This window comes from Megascapheus bottae, chromosome 9, assembly GCF_031878675.1.
Source record: "Megascapheus bottae isolate mThoBot1 chromosome 9, mThoBot2.hap1, whole genome shotgun sequence".
In the NCBI taxonomy this organism is placed as follows: domain Eukaryota; kingdom Metazoa; phylum Chordata; class Mammalia; order Rodentia; family Geomyidae; genus Megascapheus; species Megascapheus bottae.
The window spans coordinates 63,246,831-63,266,188 of record NC_143517.1 but is presented as its reverse complement, the minus strand read 5'-3'; the positions used below and the strand labels follow the sequence as shown (position 1 = coordinate 63,266,188).

At 43.3% G+C, this 19,358-nt stretch overlaps 1 long non-coding RNA gene across 6 annotated transcripts in view; it reads right to left on the bottom strand.

Moving 5' to 3' along the window:
* The window catches only part of LOC150059280 (uncharacterized), a 205,066-nt gene that overhangs the window by 63,139 nt on the left and 122,569 nt on the right, over positions 1-19,358 (bottom strand). For all 6 annotated transcript variants that reach the window (XR_016536633.1, XR_016536634.1, XR_016536632.1 and 3 more), the window contains 2 exons: positions 14,137-14,241; positions 12,923-13,005 (listed from right to left, as the gene is read on the bottom strand). This is a non-coding gene — a long non-coding RNA (uncharacterized LOC150059280). The remainder of the gene's footprint in view (positions 1-12,922; positions 13,006-14,136; positions 14,242-19,358) is intronic.

Here is a 19,358-nt window from a genome sequence, read left to right as displayed (position 1 = left end):
AATTAAGAGGCCAGGTGTGGTGATGCATACCTGCAGTTCCAGCTACTCAGGAGGGAGAAGTGGGGTGTTCATGATCTGAGTCTTGCCTTGAGGAAAATGCTCCAGCCTATCTGAAAGTAATCTCAGGGAAAAGAACTGGGGAGCCAGGCACCTGTGACTCACACCTGTAATCCTAGCTACTCAGAAGGCTGATCTGAGGATCAGGGTTCAAACGTAGGCCAGGCAGGAACATCTGGGAGACTCTTGTCTTCAATTAACCACACAGGAAACAGGAAGTGGCGCTGTGGCTCCAAGTAGTGGAGCAAAGCACTAGCTTTGAGCAAAAGAGCTCAGGGACAGTGTTCAGGTCCAAGTTCAAGCCCTATGACAGAGGAAGAGGAAGAAAGAGGAGGAGGAGGAGGAGGAGGAGGAGGAGGAGGAGGAGGAGGAAGAGGAGGAGGAGGAGGAGGAGAAGGAAGAAGAGGAGGAGGAGGAGGAGGAGGAGGAGGAGGAGGAGGAGGAGGAGGAGGAGGACTTAAGTCGAGTACTTCCCTAACAAGCATAAGACTCTCAGTTCAAAAGGAGCCAAAAAGGAGAAGCGGGGGTTGAGTGAAGTAGCAAGAAGCAATGCTCTCTGTCCCGGGTTATATAATGAGTGATATGACAGCAAAGGTAAAACTTGAGTGAAGCTAGTGTTCAGAACAGTGGAGGCGCAATCTTTCTACAGATTTCAGTTCTAGCCACAGCTCCCCAACTTGCAGTCATGTGACCTTAGGCAGGCACACAACCCATGTGCCTCTGTTTCTCCTTTTTAAAAAGGCATGGTTGCTGGATGCCGGTGGCCATACCTGTAATCTTAGCTACACGTGAGGCTGAGATGCACTAGCTTTCAATACAAAAAGGCTCAGGGGCAGCCTGTATTCCAGCCCCAGAACCAACAAAATTAAGCAAAAAGGCATGTTTATCTTTCTTATAGGGTCATTGTGGTATGTGAGTGAGATAGCACCTACCAGACTTCTTGTCACACAGTAAACACTCAACAGGCAGTAACTAACATGTGGTTCACACACCATGTGGTTGGGGGGGGTGGAGGAGGAAGGTTTGGGAAAGAAGCAGGAACTATCAATATTGTCTAGGGAAAATAGGCAAGAATGCTTTTTTTCCTGACACACACAAGTTGCCCTGTTAGAATGCAAGTTCCAGAGAGAGCAGGACCCTGGCCTAGATGAAGGAAAATACTTATTTGTTGCCTGGATAGATTAATGCTTTTATGTCGGTGGAGTATGCAAGGAGGATTCCTTTCATGGGAAGGATCGCAATACTTCATATCAGTCAAGAGCCTTGCAATTAGTAAAATCCCCTCTCCCTCTTTCACTGGATTAACACATCTAAGAGGGGGAGTGCCTCAGAACCCAGAGCCCAGGATTGAAGCTCCACCTCTGTCTTCCATGGACCACTTAACTTTAAATGCATTATTTAGCCTTCCTAAGGCTCCATTTTCCACTTGTGTGACAGGAGTAAGGAAAGTGTCTCCTTCAAAGGATTAGCATAATAAAGGAGAACACAACAGGGATGGTGTTTAGCTGAGCCTTTGACAGAGAGTGGGTGTCTCCTCGGCAAGAGCTGGGGCAGTAACATCAGCACAGCCCTGCATCCTAATGCACCCACGTGGGAGCTAAAGCCAGCCTCTCTGCCAGGCATCCTTGCTGTCCTCCTGTAAGAAAATGACCACAGACAGACCCCAGAGACCATTCCAGGGCCCACTGCCATGTGTCTGCCTCAGCTCTGAGTCATGGAAACATGGTCCATTACAAATAGAAGAGTGGTTGCAGGCATTTATGAGCCACATAGGGGAAAGGAAGGCAAACTTAGCCATAAGGGTACCAGTTCTGAGCCAGGCACATTCATACATGCATTATCTCCCTGTGGGATAAGGAATAAGAGGAACCATGTCACTGATAATGCTTGCCCATCTGTACCAGCCAGCGGGAGGTCAAAACCAAATTCCTGGCCCAGATGCAATGACGACCTGGAATCCCTGAGCTGTCACATTTCTTCCTGTCTTTCTTCCAGTCTTGCGTCACTCTCTTTTTGTTTTCACTTTCTGTTCTGTTATATAAATTGTGATAGGATACCTCAAATGCTTTTTGAAGTAAAGATAGGTATTCAGCAATCAATAATCCTATTTGTCTTTTCAACAGACCTGGGAAAAACTCATCTCTGTTCTATTTTATATGAATAGTAAAGTGTTAGAAATGGGAAGTGACCTTCCTGAGGCCTCAGTCATGTTTTAAGTGGCAGACTGGATTTTAAATGGGTGTCAGTCTGTCCTCAGGGGTCCCCTGTCTACTGTCCCAAAGCCCTCCCATTCACATCACTAGCTCTTATACTCAAGTGGTCTCTGTGAGCCCCCTCCCCTCCCATTAAAGCACTGAAATTATCCTCTGGGGATAAATGATCCTAAACAGAATTATGGAGACAAAAGCTATGGCTGTATTTACAGCTCTTGCCTGAATGCTGTATAAAGGCAAGCCTTCCCGTACTCAAGGCCCAGGAAACAAACAGGAGCTGAAAGAACAGGCAATCTGTTAGGGACAGGACAAGAACTGCTGCCACTTCTTCCCACCTGGGCCTCACTCTTTTTCCAAAATTCAGGGCTCTCTCCCATGCATGGAGGCTTTGAAGAACACTGAAGGGGTTTCCACTGGTGGCGGAAACCTTTCATCAACATGATGCTCTCCTGAGCATTGCCCACCATTCCCTAGGCTCACACAAGACACCATCCAGGAAAAGCAAGAAGTGACCCGGGCACATTGGTAACAACCAGCTCACCACTTAATATCTGGACCACTGTCATGTCCAGAGAACAGAGATACCGAATGGGAGATGGATAGAATCACCATCTCCTTTCCAAAGTCTCCACTTACTAGTAAGCAAAATGGTCTTCTCTAACACATGAAAGGTTACATAGTTTATATACAATAGAGAAAACCTTGAGTCTCTGCTGGTTCTGGCTCCCCTCCATTGACTCTCACTTGCCTCAGCCACAGTTTGCCAATGGGTAAGAAGAGGTAGCAGTGAGTTACTGTGAGGATTAAATGCAATAAGTCAGGTAAGGTGCCACCATACCCAGCACATTGCCAAGGTTAACTGGAATGTGTACAATGTCTTACAATCTAAGGGTCATCATGTCAGTGACAGTGGTTTCCAAAAGGGATGAATCTCAATAGTCTAAGACTAGTTCTAGCCAGCATATAATTTTCTAAGAAGGAGAGACAAATGTTACAGATTGACTCCAGCTCTCAGTCTGTTTTCCCTGTTCTGGAGGTTCTTGTGGTGAACAAATGTCCCTTTATACTGATTCGGTCCTGTTGTGTTGGGGAGAAAGAAGGAAGGAAGGAAGAAAGAAAGTAAGGGAGCGAAGGAGGGAGGGAGAAGAAAGGAAGAAAGGAAGGAAAGAAGGAAGGAAGGAAGGAAGGAAGGAAGGAAGGAAGGAAGGAAGGAAGGAAGAGGAGAGGGGAGAAAAGAAAAAGCAAATCGGTGAGGCACTTATGCTGGGTGCTCACACTAGACGGCCTTATATTAAGAGTTTCAGTGAAGAAACACAATCAGATAGTGGCCACGAGCTTGCATTCTGCATGCTGAGTTTGTATCCTAGCAGCTATAAAGTTAATAGCCATCTATAGTTGAAAACTGTTTCATATATGATTATTGCATGATTCCCAGTGCACCCCTGTGAGAAATCTCATATTAAGCAAGAATTACGTTTTCATATGAAGAGACTAAACCTGGGGAACTACCCAAGGTACCACACTGGCAACCTTGAACTTTGGAGTGTCCTTTCAAGATATTTCCATTCCATTAGTTATCAAAGTTTAAGAATAGACAAGGGTTTGCAGGAAGAAATAACTCAGCAAAAGAGGTATTAAAATTAAATAATTACTAGAGTCTGGAATCAACAGAATGTGCGAGATTCCATTAGTTTGAAAGGCCATATCTGAGGAGTAGAGAGAAAAGACGGAACGTGGCCCAGTTTCTGTAGCAGGTCTCCTTCTGTTCACAGATGTCTCAAGTATTAAGAGAGTCAGGAAGAATCCACTGGTATGAGGAGGGTTACTTGTGAGAGAGTAAGTACAGAGGGTGAAGTAACTAAGTTTTCTGAGCCACTCATACCCATTAACTCATCCCAATCATCTGAGAGCTGAATGCCTTTGTTAACTTTAAAAACATGACTGTTCTTATAAAGGTGATGTACAGAAGGGTTATAATTATGTAAGTCAGGTAAAGAGTATATTTCTTTTGGGACAATGTTACCCCTTCCCTCCCTCTCTCTATTAGTTTTCAATACATAACAAACAATATCAGAATTCAGTGGATTAAAAGAACCACTCAGTTTCTGATTGTATGGATTGGAAGTGTAAACTGGATGTAGCTGAGATTCTTCTGGTGGTGGTATATGCTTTCTCACAGGGTTTTCCAAGTCAGCAGATGCCAAATGGTCTAGGATGGTTTCATCTGTAATAGCTCTGTCCTCCTGGGCTCTCATCCTCCAGTAGTGTGGCACAGCTTTTTCTCCAAGAGCAGGTAGGCTTCCAGAAAGTGAGAAGAATCCTACAAGTCTTCTCAAGTCAGAGGCTCAAGAACTACCATTTTCATTGTCTATTAAGGAAAGCCATTCAAAAGACCTTTTCCTTCTCAATCATTGGGGAACAGACTACAGATCTGAAGAAAAAGGTGGCAAAAATCATATCTCAAAGGATTTGAATACAAAGAAGTATGAACAGCAATGAATTACTTCTCATTCTTCCATAATGGTGTGGTTAAATATTATAATTGAGGACAAACACAAAAGGACTAGAGCAGAAATCTGTACCTTTTATCCTTAAGTCCAGAGATGCCAATTCAATAAAAATAAAATCTTTAAACACACACACACACACACACACACACACACACACACACACACACACACACACATCTTGCTCATCCCTAAGGCCGGTAAGAAAGATCTCTGCTTCCCTTTCCCCCTCATAGGCTCCAATAGAGGAGAAAAACCAAACAGAAAACGAAAACCCAGCACCCTGAAGGACTAGAAAGAGATGCCAAAATTCTCTGGGGAGGCAAGGCAAAGGTTCTCAAATAAACTCATTTATAACAGGATATGGAGGAGCGCTCACCTCCAAATCCAGCCCATATGCTCACAGGAAGCAGCTGCTTGGATGTCCAAGCCTGCCCCGTGGGACAGGCTCAGGAGGAAGGATGGAAGTCACATTCTCAGGGCATCTGTGTGCATCCACTGGAGAGAAGATTCTCATTGCTATGGCTGTCATGCCTGCTCTTTGATTTGGGTTGTTTGCCTATAAGACAAACTGCCTCTTTGTTCTGAGGATCGTTTCGGAATTGTTAACTTAGGTTGCCATTTACCCATCCTTCTTACAAAAATAAACCTGAGTCTCAAGTTCCAGGCATGAGCCAGGAAAGCTCCTGGAGGACGGAAAGTGACAGAGATGGAGGAACTTCCCCACCTAAACAGGACATGCCAGAGCAGCTGGGAGATGCTGGACAAGGAACCATGGATCAGGGTTTTAGCCTCTGGACTCCAAAGAGTCACCTGCAACCACTTAGAGCAGGTAACGGGAGAGAGGAGAAGCCCCTCCCTAATGAGCCCGAGATAAGTAACTGTATTGAAGGGCCTGAGAGGAACGCATTCCCCTAAAGAGACACACAATCATGTGGCTTAGACGGCAGAAAAACAAGATGAGAAGCTGAGGCAGAAAGTTGGTTATTAATAGAGAATATCCTGATATGCTGTGGTCACGGACTGGTGAGATCTGGAGCAAATTTGATACATATGGCTCTATCTGGGGACCCCAAAATACAATTGGTGCTTGATAGAAGGTTGTTCCATTCATTAAGAGGTGAAAATAATGCATAAAAATGAGAAGTTATTTGACATAGGGAAGAGAAGGGGGAAAACAAGATAATTGGGAGGGTGTCGGGGGGAGGGAAAGGAGGACATAAACATGAGAAGGGGTATCAGTGTTCAAGAAATAATGTACCCACTACCTGATGAATATAACTAATCCCTCTATATGACCCTGACAATAAACTACAATTAAAATAAATGAAGGTTATAGAGAGGAAATACCACTTTATAAAAGAATGCAATGGTTCCAGAGATTAACTAGACTCCCTATAAACTCTTTCTTTTATTACTACCATCCCCTTCATCAGCAGGCCTTCCCTTCCTGGCAGGAAGATCATGGAGAGCAGTATCTGTGTCCCTTTCTAGCAATATTCTGCTGCCTCTGCTTGCCTACATGCCCATTCCTGATCCAGACCCTGAATACACGTGGACTAGAGGCATAGTTATTCCCACCAACAGCACAAAAAGCAAGGACAGAAGAGGAGGTAGCACACTGATAAGTACAAAATCAGAGGCTCTTAAGAGTAAAAGAGTGACTCATTTGAAGAGATAAAACAATATCCGATATCCTAAGCACACAACCCCAGCCTTTTTCATCCACCTCCTGGAACCTGAAACAAAGTGAATACTTTGTTGGGGTTTTGTTACATAATCTGAACGGATATAGCCTATCAACGGGACAGGAGAGTACCTGGCAAGAAGCATGAAGCATGTGTTACACGAAACAACTTATTTTCTTTTCAATTTCATCTTTTTATTAAATACAAATTCAGTCTTCTTTCTTCATAAGAACTTGCCAGTAATATCTTTATTAGGGCAGTACTAACTCCTTCTTCTGAATAAAGCAAGTATTTTATCCCTGGCATGCTCAGAGCAGCCTCTTATCACAGTGCTCCTTAGCATGCACCAGGAATGAGGGCTGACAGTGAGACTCGGGAATTTCCACAGGCCTTGAAGAGCAGTCCAAGTTATAAAAAGAATGTTCATGTTTAAAAATTAAATGTTTGGTTTAAATATTTAAATGTTCCATTTTTCCCCCTGCCTGGTTGTTAATTCAGTATTAAAACAGAAGAAAGCTTGATTTACAACCCCTGACATTGGCCTCTAGGGTTTTCTGAGCCAGATCTCTAAATTCTTTCTTCAGAGTAATAATGATTTTATTAGTTCACCATTTCTGGAGTGTCTACTTTCTTCTGGTCATTGGGCTGTATTCATCACATATGTTGGCTCATTTCCTCTTAACTTTGTCTCTGCAACGAAACCACTGTCCCCCCCATTGTACAGGTGAAGGGAAAGACTAATGCTCAAGAAGGTGAAGGTGATTGTCCCAGATGGCCCTCCAGGCTTGTGGCAGCTGGGGTAAGAATCTAGGCCTGTCTGTCTGATGAGAAGGTCTGGATCATTTCTCCTGTATCACACTGATGGGTCAGGAAATCAGATTTCCAACCTGCATGGCTGCAGGGCTACACCTCTACTGGGCTACTCCTTTGACCTCTCACCCACGAGATGCCGTACAGGATACATAGGAACCTGATTAGGGTCTAGTAAAGGGCTCACAAAAGAGGAAAGACTTCAAGATTAAAATGAGTCCTTGTTATAAATCAAGCATGGCAATGACAGGCATTTTGAAGCAGCACTTAAAGACACATCATCAGCAAAGTAATGAGCTATTTATTGTTTTTAAGATTTACTGGCACTCTAATAAAGGCCAGAATTGACATCCGTCAGTGGGGGTGTGGGATCCTGCCAGATAAGTTGGAGCACTTCTCTTAGTAGCAAACAGGAGAGCATGCAGGAGGCTTTTGGCTCACAGCATGTGCCCTTTCTGGTCAATCTGTGGGTCCTTGTGGGAACAAACTCTGCCAACTTCAGTGTTTACTGTAAGACTAGGAAAGGAGCTGAAAATTCTTCTGATTCATCTGTGTACTACACAGACGGTAAAGCTAGGACCAAAGAGGAAAGGAGTTGTCCAAGAGCCTAGAGCTTGTGACCAGTGCTCATGGACTGTGTTTGTGAATAGTGAACTTGAATCCATGCAAAACTCTGCCATCAGTGTGTGGAATCCACATTTCTTCAAGCAGCTTCTACACAGCTGGGACGTTGGGTGTTCACAAGGATCCACATTGTGAAAGGCATGGCTCTAGGGCTGCATAACAGGGCAGCGGTAGAAATGATAGGATACAGGCTCTAGAGGAAAATCCTTAGGCCGCTAGGGACTTGTCCTTTACCTCCCTCCATCTCCTTTTCTTCCTCTCATTGCTTTCTTGGCATGAGATGGGAAACTTAATCTAGTACGTGCTCCCCACCACTGCTCCAGCCACCACTGCTCTGGCCACCACTGTGCCGGCCACTTGTACCTAAAAGCAGTGGGTCTGCCAGTCATGGGCTGGAACCTCCAAAACCATGAGTCAAAATAAATCCTTTCTCTTTATAAGTCATTTGTCTAGGCCTGTCTGAGGAGATCTCCTGTATCATTTTATCTGTATTATGCTGATGGGTCAACTGTTTTGTTAAAGTGGAAAGATGACTATCATATTCAGTGTTTGGTTAATTTTTTCCCAATTTTATGTGCATTTCTAAGCTACTCAAAAACAGAAGAAACTATATTCTATTAAGTAATGATTGACAAGAGACTGTACATGCATATTACAAGGAGGAGAGGGAGATGATGGCCTCTTAATAGAATAATGGACAGTGGTAGATCAAGCTTATCCTTTTGTCACAGGCCACATTTATGCATCAACAGCTCAGGGTCCCCGTGGCTCCAGGAAGTGAAAGGGAAAACAGCATGGCCCAAAGGTCTTATCTCAGCAGTATCTGAAACTTTCCCAAGTATCTTTCCAGAAAGGAACACAGACAGAAAGTCAGGACATCTGATACCTAGCTCTGGCCTGTCATTCACTAGCTGGGAGAACTTAGGCAAGACACGTGACTTCTTTGAAAAATCTAGAGGCTAGAAACAAAGAAGGGAGAGGTTGGTCAGGGGACAAAGTTTGAGGAGTAAATTTTGGCATACACTGCACAGTAGAGCCATAACTATACACTTCAAAATAGAGGGAAGAGAGAATTTTGAGTGTTCTCACCACAGCACAATGATCATTGTTTACAGTGATGGAATGCCACTTGCCCTGAGTTAATCATTAAACCAGTATCATCTTCCAGAAATAGCTCCTGAAAGACCTGGAATAGGTTCTCAGATTTCTTTCAAACACACCTGTCTCCATAGCGGGTGACATGAGGTTAGACTTAGGTGAAGCTATGAGACAATCGCCTTGGCTATAAAATATATGGTTCACCATAAGAATTCATAATTATGAAGTAATACCTTTAAAATAAGACAAAGTGGTAAACATATATGAAGAAATAACAATGAAATTCCCTCCTGTATAACTAAGACAAACCGATTTCCCTAAAAAGAACACATATACAGATGCAGAGTTAAACCTTAAATGCACTAACATACTCTTTGCTAGACAGAAGCAGCACCTGAGGGGAAATCTGGGCCTCCCATCTTCTGCTGCATCCCCTATAAGACACGGGGTTCACACCTCAGTTTCCTCTGAGCTACTGGCCGAGGGCACAGCCCCCTGCAGATGCTATAAGATTCTCAAGATTTGCAGTTTCACCTGTCTACTCCTCCTCTCTGGTTATTTATCACCTCTGTTCAATGACTGGGTTTGAGTAAATAAGTGAGAAATCAGTAATGGAGCAGGGTCTCTCATCACGAGCAGCAGCTCAAGGACTGCTGATTGCTTACACAGTAGCTCTCACCATCCTACTATCTGCCTGGGATGGTCTTCGGATAACTCGGAAGGACTCCCAGAGTCCCTTGCCAGACACGTATAGTCCATGAATCTCTTGCAGCTAAAGGTGGTCATCGACTCTAGTCCTGATAAAGACAACAAAATTTGAACAGGATTTTATGAACAAGTGTGGACACCCTAGTGACAGTGTCAGAGCTTACTGGCTCTGCCTCTTTACCCTCCCTTGTGTGCACTCATTCAGGTCTCTGGGGCAGCTGCTGGCATTTGGGGAAAACTGGCAAGTAGCCGTCATAAAGAGAAAGGTAAGCTTTTACCAAAGGGAAAAAGGGAGAGGGCAAGGGGGAAGGGGAGAAAGAGGACAAGAGGAAGGAAAAGAAAGAGAAAGGAAGAGGGGGAGAGAAAGAAGGCAAGGGGGAGGGAGAGTGCAAAGGGAGAAGGGGAGAAGTAGAAATAGAAGGGGAAGGGACAGAGAGGAAGAGGAAGAGCAAGAAGGAAGCCAGATTGTTCCATGACATAGTTAGGTTTCCTTCCCATCCAACCCCAAAATGCCTCTCTGAGAGCCTCTTGTTAAACAAATATGAAATGTCCTTTCAGTTAAAGATTGTGCAGATCTGCACAAACATCAACATCTGTTTGCCTTGCGTGGGGCTGGAATTATAACCACTGATGTGGTCATGGTGATTATCTCCCGCTGATCACTGATCGGATGCTCTTATCAGCAGCTACACATGTTTCCCAGGAATAAGAAACAGTCACATGAATTGCTTTGCTATCCATGTGCTTTGTTTGGTAGACAGAAACAGTTCCAGATCTGGAGCCCCGGAGGGAAAGAATATTATAAAGGAATCTTTGGAGGTGCACGAGGAGAAGAAGTCATGCTCTCTGTTGGTCCTATGCATTAGCCAGCTCAGTTCTTCATGCAAGGCAGTGGTGTGGCAGCAAGGGAGAAGACAGGCAGAGCCAATGCTAGGGAGAATAGAGTAGTGAAAAGGCTATCAAGGACCACAAAAGAAGCACTAAAGGGCAGAAGAATTAACTCAGGGGAAGAAAGTGTCTCTCCAAGGAAGATATATTTCAGCTGACACTTAGAGAGTGAACAGAAGTTACCATGAAATTGAGGAGAAAACAAAGTTCCAGAGGGGTAAGAATGGCAGTTGATCCTCAGGATAATGCTAACATATATATTAGCGGTCTGAAACAAAAGAACAAAGACAAAATGTTGGTTGGGTTGGGAGGGATGGGGGAGAATAATGAAAAGAGTAACATAAATCACACATCATACTTACGAACTGCATATATTTCATTGGTCAAAGACAATGATATCTTCTCACATGTAATCCCCCTAACAAGTGGGCAAAAATTATAGTTAGTCAGTGATAGATTCTACTGCTCCACTGTACAGATGGAAGGTGGTTACATGAGCTGTTCAAGGTCACCCAGCTAGAAGATGCAGAAGAGGGATTCAGAGTCAAGATTCTAAAGGAGGTCAAGAGATACATTTCCCCTATGATCCAACCTGAATTGGAGTAGTGATAGGGCTTGGAAATGCTACAGCAGATATTGAAGGAGGGTCCCTCCCTCCCTGTGGCCATGCCTCTGTGTGTCCCTTCGTTCCGGTGGCCATGCCTTTGTGTGTCCCTCCCTTCCAGTGTCCATGCCTCTGTGTGTCCCTCCCTTCTGTAGCCATACCTTTGTGTGTCCCTCCCTTCCTGTAGCCATGTCTCTGTGTGCTGGGTGCATGGAGACTGCCACACTGCCCTTTTAGACACATTTCCTGTAGACAGCTTGGCTGGCATCACTGAACTGGGATCCCCTGTCCTGCTCTCAGAGTTCTGAGCCATGCAACCCTTCTTAAATCTGCTGCATTGGAACTTGAAGGTATCTGCTGGTCTGCACTGCCCCCACTATCGGCCGTCACCTGCTCCGATTTCCCAGTGCAAGAAGTGGCTTCCATCACCTCAGCGAGGTCTTAGGATGTTTTCTGGCATTGCATCCTCCAGATGTGAGCTGCAGCTTCATTTCTTAGATCCCCACAACATCTTCTCAGTTCCTGTTCTTAGTCCAAGCCCAGGACCAGGTGACAGTTATTGGTGACAATTATAAACCAAGACCTCCACTAGTACTCATGTTTGTGGCAGAAAATTATTTCTTCCTCCTGATGCAGCCACATAAAATGAAAATATCTAAGAAACCCTGTTGGACCTATAATAATCCTTTTAGGTAGCATGAAGAACATTTAGAAAATTGGTTAAATTCTGTCATTAGAAAATCGCAGCATGATGTTTCCTATCCACGGGGCCATGGAATTCTATTGCTCTTCCTTTCACAAACATCCACAGCCTGTTCCTCAACCATCTTAACTTCCCCATCACAACTGCTATTATCTCTCATACACAAGACCCCACACCTAGGAATTTACACACACACACACACACACACACACACACACACACACACACACACACGATATCTCCCTGTCCTGGTCCCTAGTTCGTTGATTCACCACATGTCAAAGTGACATCGATGCACAGGGCAGAGCAAGTCAAATGTCCGCAGTGAACTTCTCTAGCCCCTCCCACTTCTGAGTGGAAGAAACCTGACTTCACATGGTTGGTCCCCACGGCCTCTCTGGCCTTCTGCCCTCACTCCTCCCATACTGCAGCCAGACTGGCCTCCTGGCTGTCTTTGAACAGTCTGGCCATTACCATGCCTCTTTCTAGTGCAGTGTACCCAGTGCAGGGTTCACTCCTCTACCTCTAAGCCTCTGCACACATGTCACCTTCTCTGTGGGAGGTTGTTGTTCACACCAGCCATTCGTACCCTGCACCTGCTACCTCCTCATAGCTCTATGTTTCTTTATAGTATTTGTCACCATGTAACACAGAACACGTCTGGTGTCTGCATTCCTTATGATTTGACTCCATCCACTTGAATGGAAGCCCCACAGAGAGGACAAGATGTTTGTTCTTTTCTGTTTGATGCTATAACAACGCTATCATGGAACAATGCTTAGCAGTGAACATTTATTGAGTGGAAGAATTCTATGACATCCTAATGGCATGATCATGAATCTTTCTGAACCAGAAAACAAACACAGGGAAGGCAGGCTTTGGAGGGAAACTGACCTGGGCTCAATGACTCTACCACTTACCAGTTCTGTCCCTACAGAAAAGTTACTGGGTGTCTCTGGGCTTTAGTTTCTCTGCACAATGAAGCATCTCTATTCTTAATTATTACAGGAGAATGTACTTACTGATGCCACACAGCCAAATGTAGCCGTGACCAGACAACCTAAGGATGGATCCACAGGTTCGCCCTGGCAAGCCAGTCTCCTAGCTCTTGAAATTCAAAGTTATAAATTACCACAAAAGGATCTTCAGAGACTTGCAACTAGTCAAAATCACAAGGATAAGCTTCAAAAACCAAGGTTTACTGAAATATTAATTAGCAAAGAAACAACACAATGAGAAATGAGAAATAATGTGGGAAAACTTGGTAAAGATTAAATTACTGAATTTCAATGAGCGCAGAGTTGTTCTGTGCTCTGCTGTGCATATCACATCACGGTTATCATGCAGAAGAGAGATGTAGAGTCGGGATTCCAAAGTGTAGGTCAGGAGATATTTTTCCCCTAGGATCTAACCTGAATAGAAGTGGTGATAGGGCTTGGAAATGCTATGGCAGATATTGAAGGAGCATCCCTTCCTGTGCCATGACTCTGTGTGCTAGGTGCACAGAGACTTATTACCACAATGCCCTTGAGGCTATTTGCATATCGCACCCGAAGCCTTTGTTTCAGGTCCATCAGGCCAGTCCAGATGGGTTGGAAGCAGAAATTAGAAGTATGCTGCTTACGGTTGCCCCTGCAGTGTACAACGTGACTCCACCAGTTCAGAGAATACATTAGAATTTCTAGTGAGCATTCTTCTTCTGATTGGCTGCTTTTATAAAACTTATCCTAGACCAGAATAGTCAGGAGAAACTATCCCCAAGACTTGTCCTATTCTTAATTCAAAGCCATAGATCTTAACTTACCAATCTCCTCATCAGTCAATCACACATCTAAATGGCACCAACCCCTCATCCTCCATGAAGGTGGTCTAGCATCTATCTTGGAAAAACTGTGACTGTTCTGCTATTGCTGCAGTGGAACTTCAGAAGCCACAAGATCTGCACTGGGGTCAAGGGCGATATGGACAGAAAGAAGTTCATGGGTTTTGGAGCCAGATGGTCTTAGATTAGTCAAAGGAAAGGCAAAGACTCTTCAAACAAAATTATTTTTATTATAGACCCAATCTTTACCCACTGAGCTTGTAACTCTTCATGTGTGGATGGTTGTCAAAGTTTGTGAGATATGTTTTAGCTTACTTTGGAAAGTCATAAAATATCTCTAAGGTAAGAGGTAATGATAGTACATAAATCCTACTTACTGTTATTCATTTTAGGCACAACTGAACTTAAACTTACCCCATTTAAAATAAATTCTTTTCTCCCTCTCTTTAGATGTTTGTTCTCCAACTGCCATAAAATCTGCTCATTTTGAGATGGACGTTACAATTCATTGTCTTCTTCCTGCAGAAGTTTACAACAAGCTTGAATCAAATAAAAGTGTTTCTGACCATTTCGAAACCTGCAGCCACAGGAAGCTCTGTGTATATTTCAACATGCCAGAGCTGTGAAGAGAGATAAATAGGTCTTCTACACAGAGAGAACTGCAGGCCCCAGTTCTGAAACCTTGGGGCAGCTACAAATTACCCCACCATGCCCAGGTCCTTAAGCTCCCTCCCCCAAGAGTGACTTAGGAGGATACACGGAGGATGGGGGTCGCATGTGCAGGAAAATCCCAAGCTTTGTCCAAAGTAAATGGTGCACTTTGAGAAAAGATGGAGGAGGTAGGGGAGCAGCCTGGACAGAAGCTTCAGCATGAATATAACCCAGGGGCTGTGAATCCCTGGCACCTTCAAAGAGATGCCAGCAGTTCCAAACAGGGAAGCCAGGGAACTGCAACTGAGACCTCAGCCTGCAGGAACAAGGCCAGAATACAACAGGACCTTCCACAGAAAAGGCACTCCTGCACTCAAAACCACCAAAGCTGCTCGGCAGATGCATAAAAGCCACACCAGTGACTTCCTGTGAGTCCCTTTCAAATGTCTTACTTACTTATCACTTACTTATTCTGCCACCTATACTTCTGATTCCCTACCAACTACTGCTCACCTCCTAGCAACAAAGACAGGGATTCTGACTCTGACATCATCCGACATTTTGTGCTCTGAAGAAAACCCGCAGCTTCTGCGGCAAGGTCCTTCTCTAGTGGTAAGCTTCTAGGTCCCTCCTCCCCACAGAGTTCAGATCCCAATTCACAGTTTCTTTCTCCCTACCCAGGTCCTCTTATTGCTACAGAAGGGATTTGGCTACCTCTGAATTGAAGACTCTTTCCTTCCTGCCCTGGATCGATGGGATTAGAAATGGCTTATTTAATTAGTCCAGTTGCAGCCCTGCTTTATTACTTTCACATTTACAATGAAATAATAGGGAGCAAGCGAGGGAAATTTGTCATTATCGAAGGACTGGGAGCAGCTGGGAAGAATGCAGCTCTGGAGTGAGCTGCAGCCCTTGCCTCGAGGCAGAGGAGGGAAATTGTTGCCTTTTTAGAGAAATTAGGATTTATGAGAGCTCACAGAAGCCAAGCAGAAGCACCACTGACCAGAAAGGCACTGGAAGAAATGACCCTGGATCTTAGGATTCCTGGTAATCAGTGAGACTGTAGGACCCTCACTTGTACTGATTTCTATATGACCAGAGGCAGGTCATGGACCCTACTGATCACGCAGACATTCAGGCAAGACTCGGTGTTTGGATCATCTCTGGAGAATTTTTACATGAAAATACCCAAATGGTTGTGTTTTTTGTATCCAGATAGGACTCAGGAATCCTCTGCTTACACAAGGCCTAGAGAACCCATGAACTGGGGAGATGCAGTCCTTGGTCCTAACATAGCACCCTGGTCTCCTGGCAGACTCACAACCTATTACACATCTTAACAGAAAGTTGGCAAGGTTCCCAGGACCTCATCACTTACCACTCCATGTGAATCACACTATCTCCTCCATCACTGGGAATCCCTTCCCTCTTCCACCTCCTACTTCTTTCTCCCACCAGCCAACTCTCCTTATTGAACAGCTCCAAATAAATATCACTGTCTCCAGGAGGCCTGATCTGATTCTCACAGGCAAAAGCTGGCACTTCTCTGTGCATATACAGCGTTGCTTATACCCATTTATCAGAACTCATATTTAACTACATAGATTTGAGTCTTACACCAACAGGATACTAGAATCCTCAGATTTGTAGTCTGTGCATCTCAGTATCCCCAGAACTCAGAAAAGCATTTGGTATTCAAAATATATATGTCAGATGAAAGAATAAATGGATGAATCAATCAATCAATATTGAGGCAATCTCATTAAGCCCTGGCTCTCTGTTTAGGAATGACAAAACGTATGTGTAGTTGTCTGAATGATGTGATTTCAGAGCAATCAATAGCTCTCTATATACCCAAAATAGCTTCCCTCAAATCCCATTATAGTGCATGAAATTCTCACCATTAATTTACTCATTTGATTTAATACGTATCGATTATGACAAGAACTCTGAGATAAATTTGAAATGGTAGTTGGACCCAGTCTAGTATGTCCGTCTGAACAAAGCTCTGGAAAAATCTGCTGCTTTTCCTATGGAAGGACCCTCAATTACAGATCATTTACAGGAATTTCTGGAGTCTTCTAAGCAAAGGAACAGGCCCAGGAAAAGTCAGGGGAGTAGATGAAAAGAGATGACAGATTCACTGGAGGCCTGTGAAGGTGGGAGTCTGTGATGTGCTTTGAGGGAAGGGGCCAGAAATGATGGGAACAAGAACCTGGAACGTAAGGAAACAGTGGCCTAAGCAGTAAGGCAGATGACGCTGCAAAAGAAAGTGAGTGGCATACAGAGGCAGAACAGCCATGGACCAGATATACAGGGGAAAAGTTTCAAGACAAAGAAATTAAGACATCTGACATTTAGCTGAATTCTTCAGGGTTATCCTCACAATATATCTAACACTGTATCTACCGTATCATCATTCTCAGTCATATTGGCCAAAGGAAGGAAGGAATGGACTTGGTGTGAAAACACTATTTCCCTTTCTTGGGTGAGGTAAACTAGAGTTCAGAGAACAAAATGGTTTGCCAGATTTAGAGGTAGAGTCTAAAGCTTAGGTGTTTTTTCTCTGACTTAGAGGTTCACATGTTGTTATTCTTGGGTCGTTTAGGTGAGACATACAGGGTGCCCTGTCGATTCCTATAAACACCAAAACACTGATTACGAATGCTGATCGGTTAAGAATACTGACTGAGTACAACCTAATGCTGCAACTCTCTGAACAGTTCGCATTACATTGTGACAGATGATGGAACACAGGCCTATTTCTGCAGACTTCCTGGGGGAGCTCAACATTGGCTTCTGCTGGAAGTATGTACACCATGGGCACTGGCAAATTTTTGTTTGTTTAGATGGTGTGTTTGCTTTCAAAGATCATGTTTTTAAACCTTTACCTAGATATCCACAGTATGGAAACTAGCACACATTTCTCCCACTTAACAGAAGAAATAGACTCAATGGTTAAAAAAAAATCTGACGTACTCAGGTGGATGAAATACTTATTTGTATTACACACTAGGAAACTGAAGTCCACAAAATTAAGAGACTTAGGCAAAGAATGTTTCCCTTCATGTAGACAGCTGCATGCATTTTATTTTCTTTGCTATTAGGTTCCCAGACTGGAGATGAGAAGAGATGGTGTCAGTAAGTCATGGGCTCAGTCTTTACATGCCAAGAATTTACAATGGAGAGAAAGTTGACAAAATACCTGTCTGCTATCTACTACCACCAAGTTATGGAAATTCTGAATAGTGTTAGTTTTAAAAAAAATCACTTCACTCATGGTGAATTCTCACTATCTTCCTTTTGTATACTACCCATTAAAAAATAATAATAAATCTGTTTCATATGAGCTTTCAGATTTTTCAAAGTAGACTGTTCATAATATCCTCATTTTAATATTATATGTTTTACTTGTATTTTTACACATGTATGAATATATATTTTTTATTGCATTTTGATATGTTTCACAGGCTGGCCTTGAGCTCATTCTGTTCCTGCCTTAGCGTCTGGTATATAGATAACAAATATGTATTAATATGCCTAACAACATATATTTCTAGTCTCCTTTCTTTTTTAATCACTCACTAAAGTGGTTTGTCCATTTTATTATTATTCCTCAAAGAGCTCATTTTTAGAGTTGTTGATTCCTGATCATTTCAGTGTATTTTATATTTCTATCATTACTCTTTCATCCTTTCTGCTTCTTTAGTTTATATGATCGTTTTCTAAGTTCTTAAATTGGAATCACAGCTTATTTGGGCCTTTTCTTTTTGTCATACAAGCATGTAAGTCAACAGTTTACTTGTAAATAACAATTTTTATGTATCCCATGAGTTTTCAAATGAGCTTATGGGAATCCATATGTTTGAAAGGAGGGGATCATGGCACTGGAAAGACAGGGATAATATGGGAGTACATCACACTGAGACGTACTCTTTTTTCAGTATAGTTTCTTTTCTTTTTTTCATATAATTTTTATTGTAATTAATAGAAGGGTTACATTACATTTGCCAGATGGAAGGTGAATTACTTCACATACATTGATACCCTTTCTCATGTCTTGGTCCCCATTTCCCTCCCCCCCCACTCCCACCCTCATTTTGGTTTCCCCCATTTCCTATCCAATTTCAAATAACCAAATACGCATATATCCAATATATCAGATAACAAAGTGAAATACTGTAACAATATGAGATAACCAAGGGAAAGCAAAAGAGATGAGAGATAACGTAAGTACATTAAGGACAACAATCACTCATTATATGGCCTTTGTTTCTATATCCTGGAGGTCCTTTCATTTAGCGTCATACTGTATGGCCTATGTATCTAGGTTTTACTCTATTGCAGATCTTCTGAGGGCTTTTTTGCTCAAACCTAGCGCTCTCTACCACTTGGAGCCACAGTGTCACTTTCGGTTTTTGAGTGATTAATTGGAGAGAGAGTATAACAGGGACTTTTCTGCCCCTGCCAGCTTCAAACCTTGATCCTCAGCTCTTAGTCTCATGAGTAGCTAGGATTACAGGCATGACAGATTTACTTTCTAAGTAACAGCTGATCTTAAAAATAAATCATACCCAGCATACTAGCTACCCAGGAGGCTGAGATCTAAGGACTATGCTTCGAAGTCAACTCAGGCAGACAAAAACATGTGAGACTCTAACCTCCAATAAACAGCAAAAAGCTAGAACTGGCTCAACGGGTAGAACACCAGCCATGGGTGAAAAAAAAAACAACAAACTGAACAAGAGCACAAGAACAGGTGTTCAAGCCCTAGTACCAACATACACACAAGCACTCGCACATGTGTGCATGTATGTGTGTGTGTGAGTGCATATGCACACACACACACACACACACACACACTAACTAAATAGTGGTAAGCATACTCTGTGAAAACGATAATAGCATGTTTTCAGTTTGGGGAACATGGAACAGAGACCAGGGGCTGCAGAAAAGCATGGGGCAGGTAAATGCTGCCAGCAATT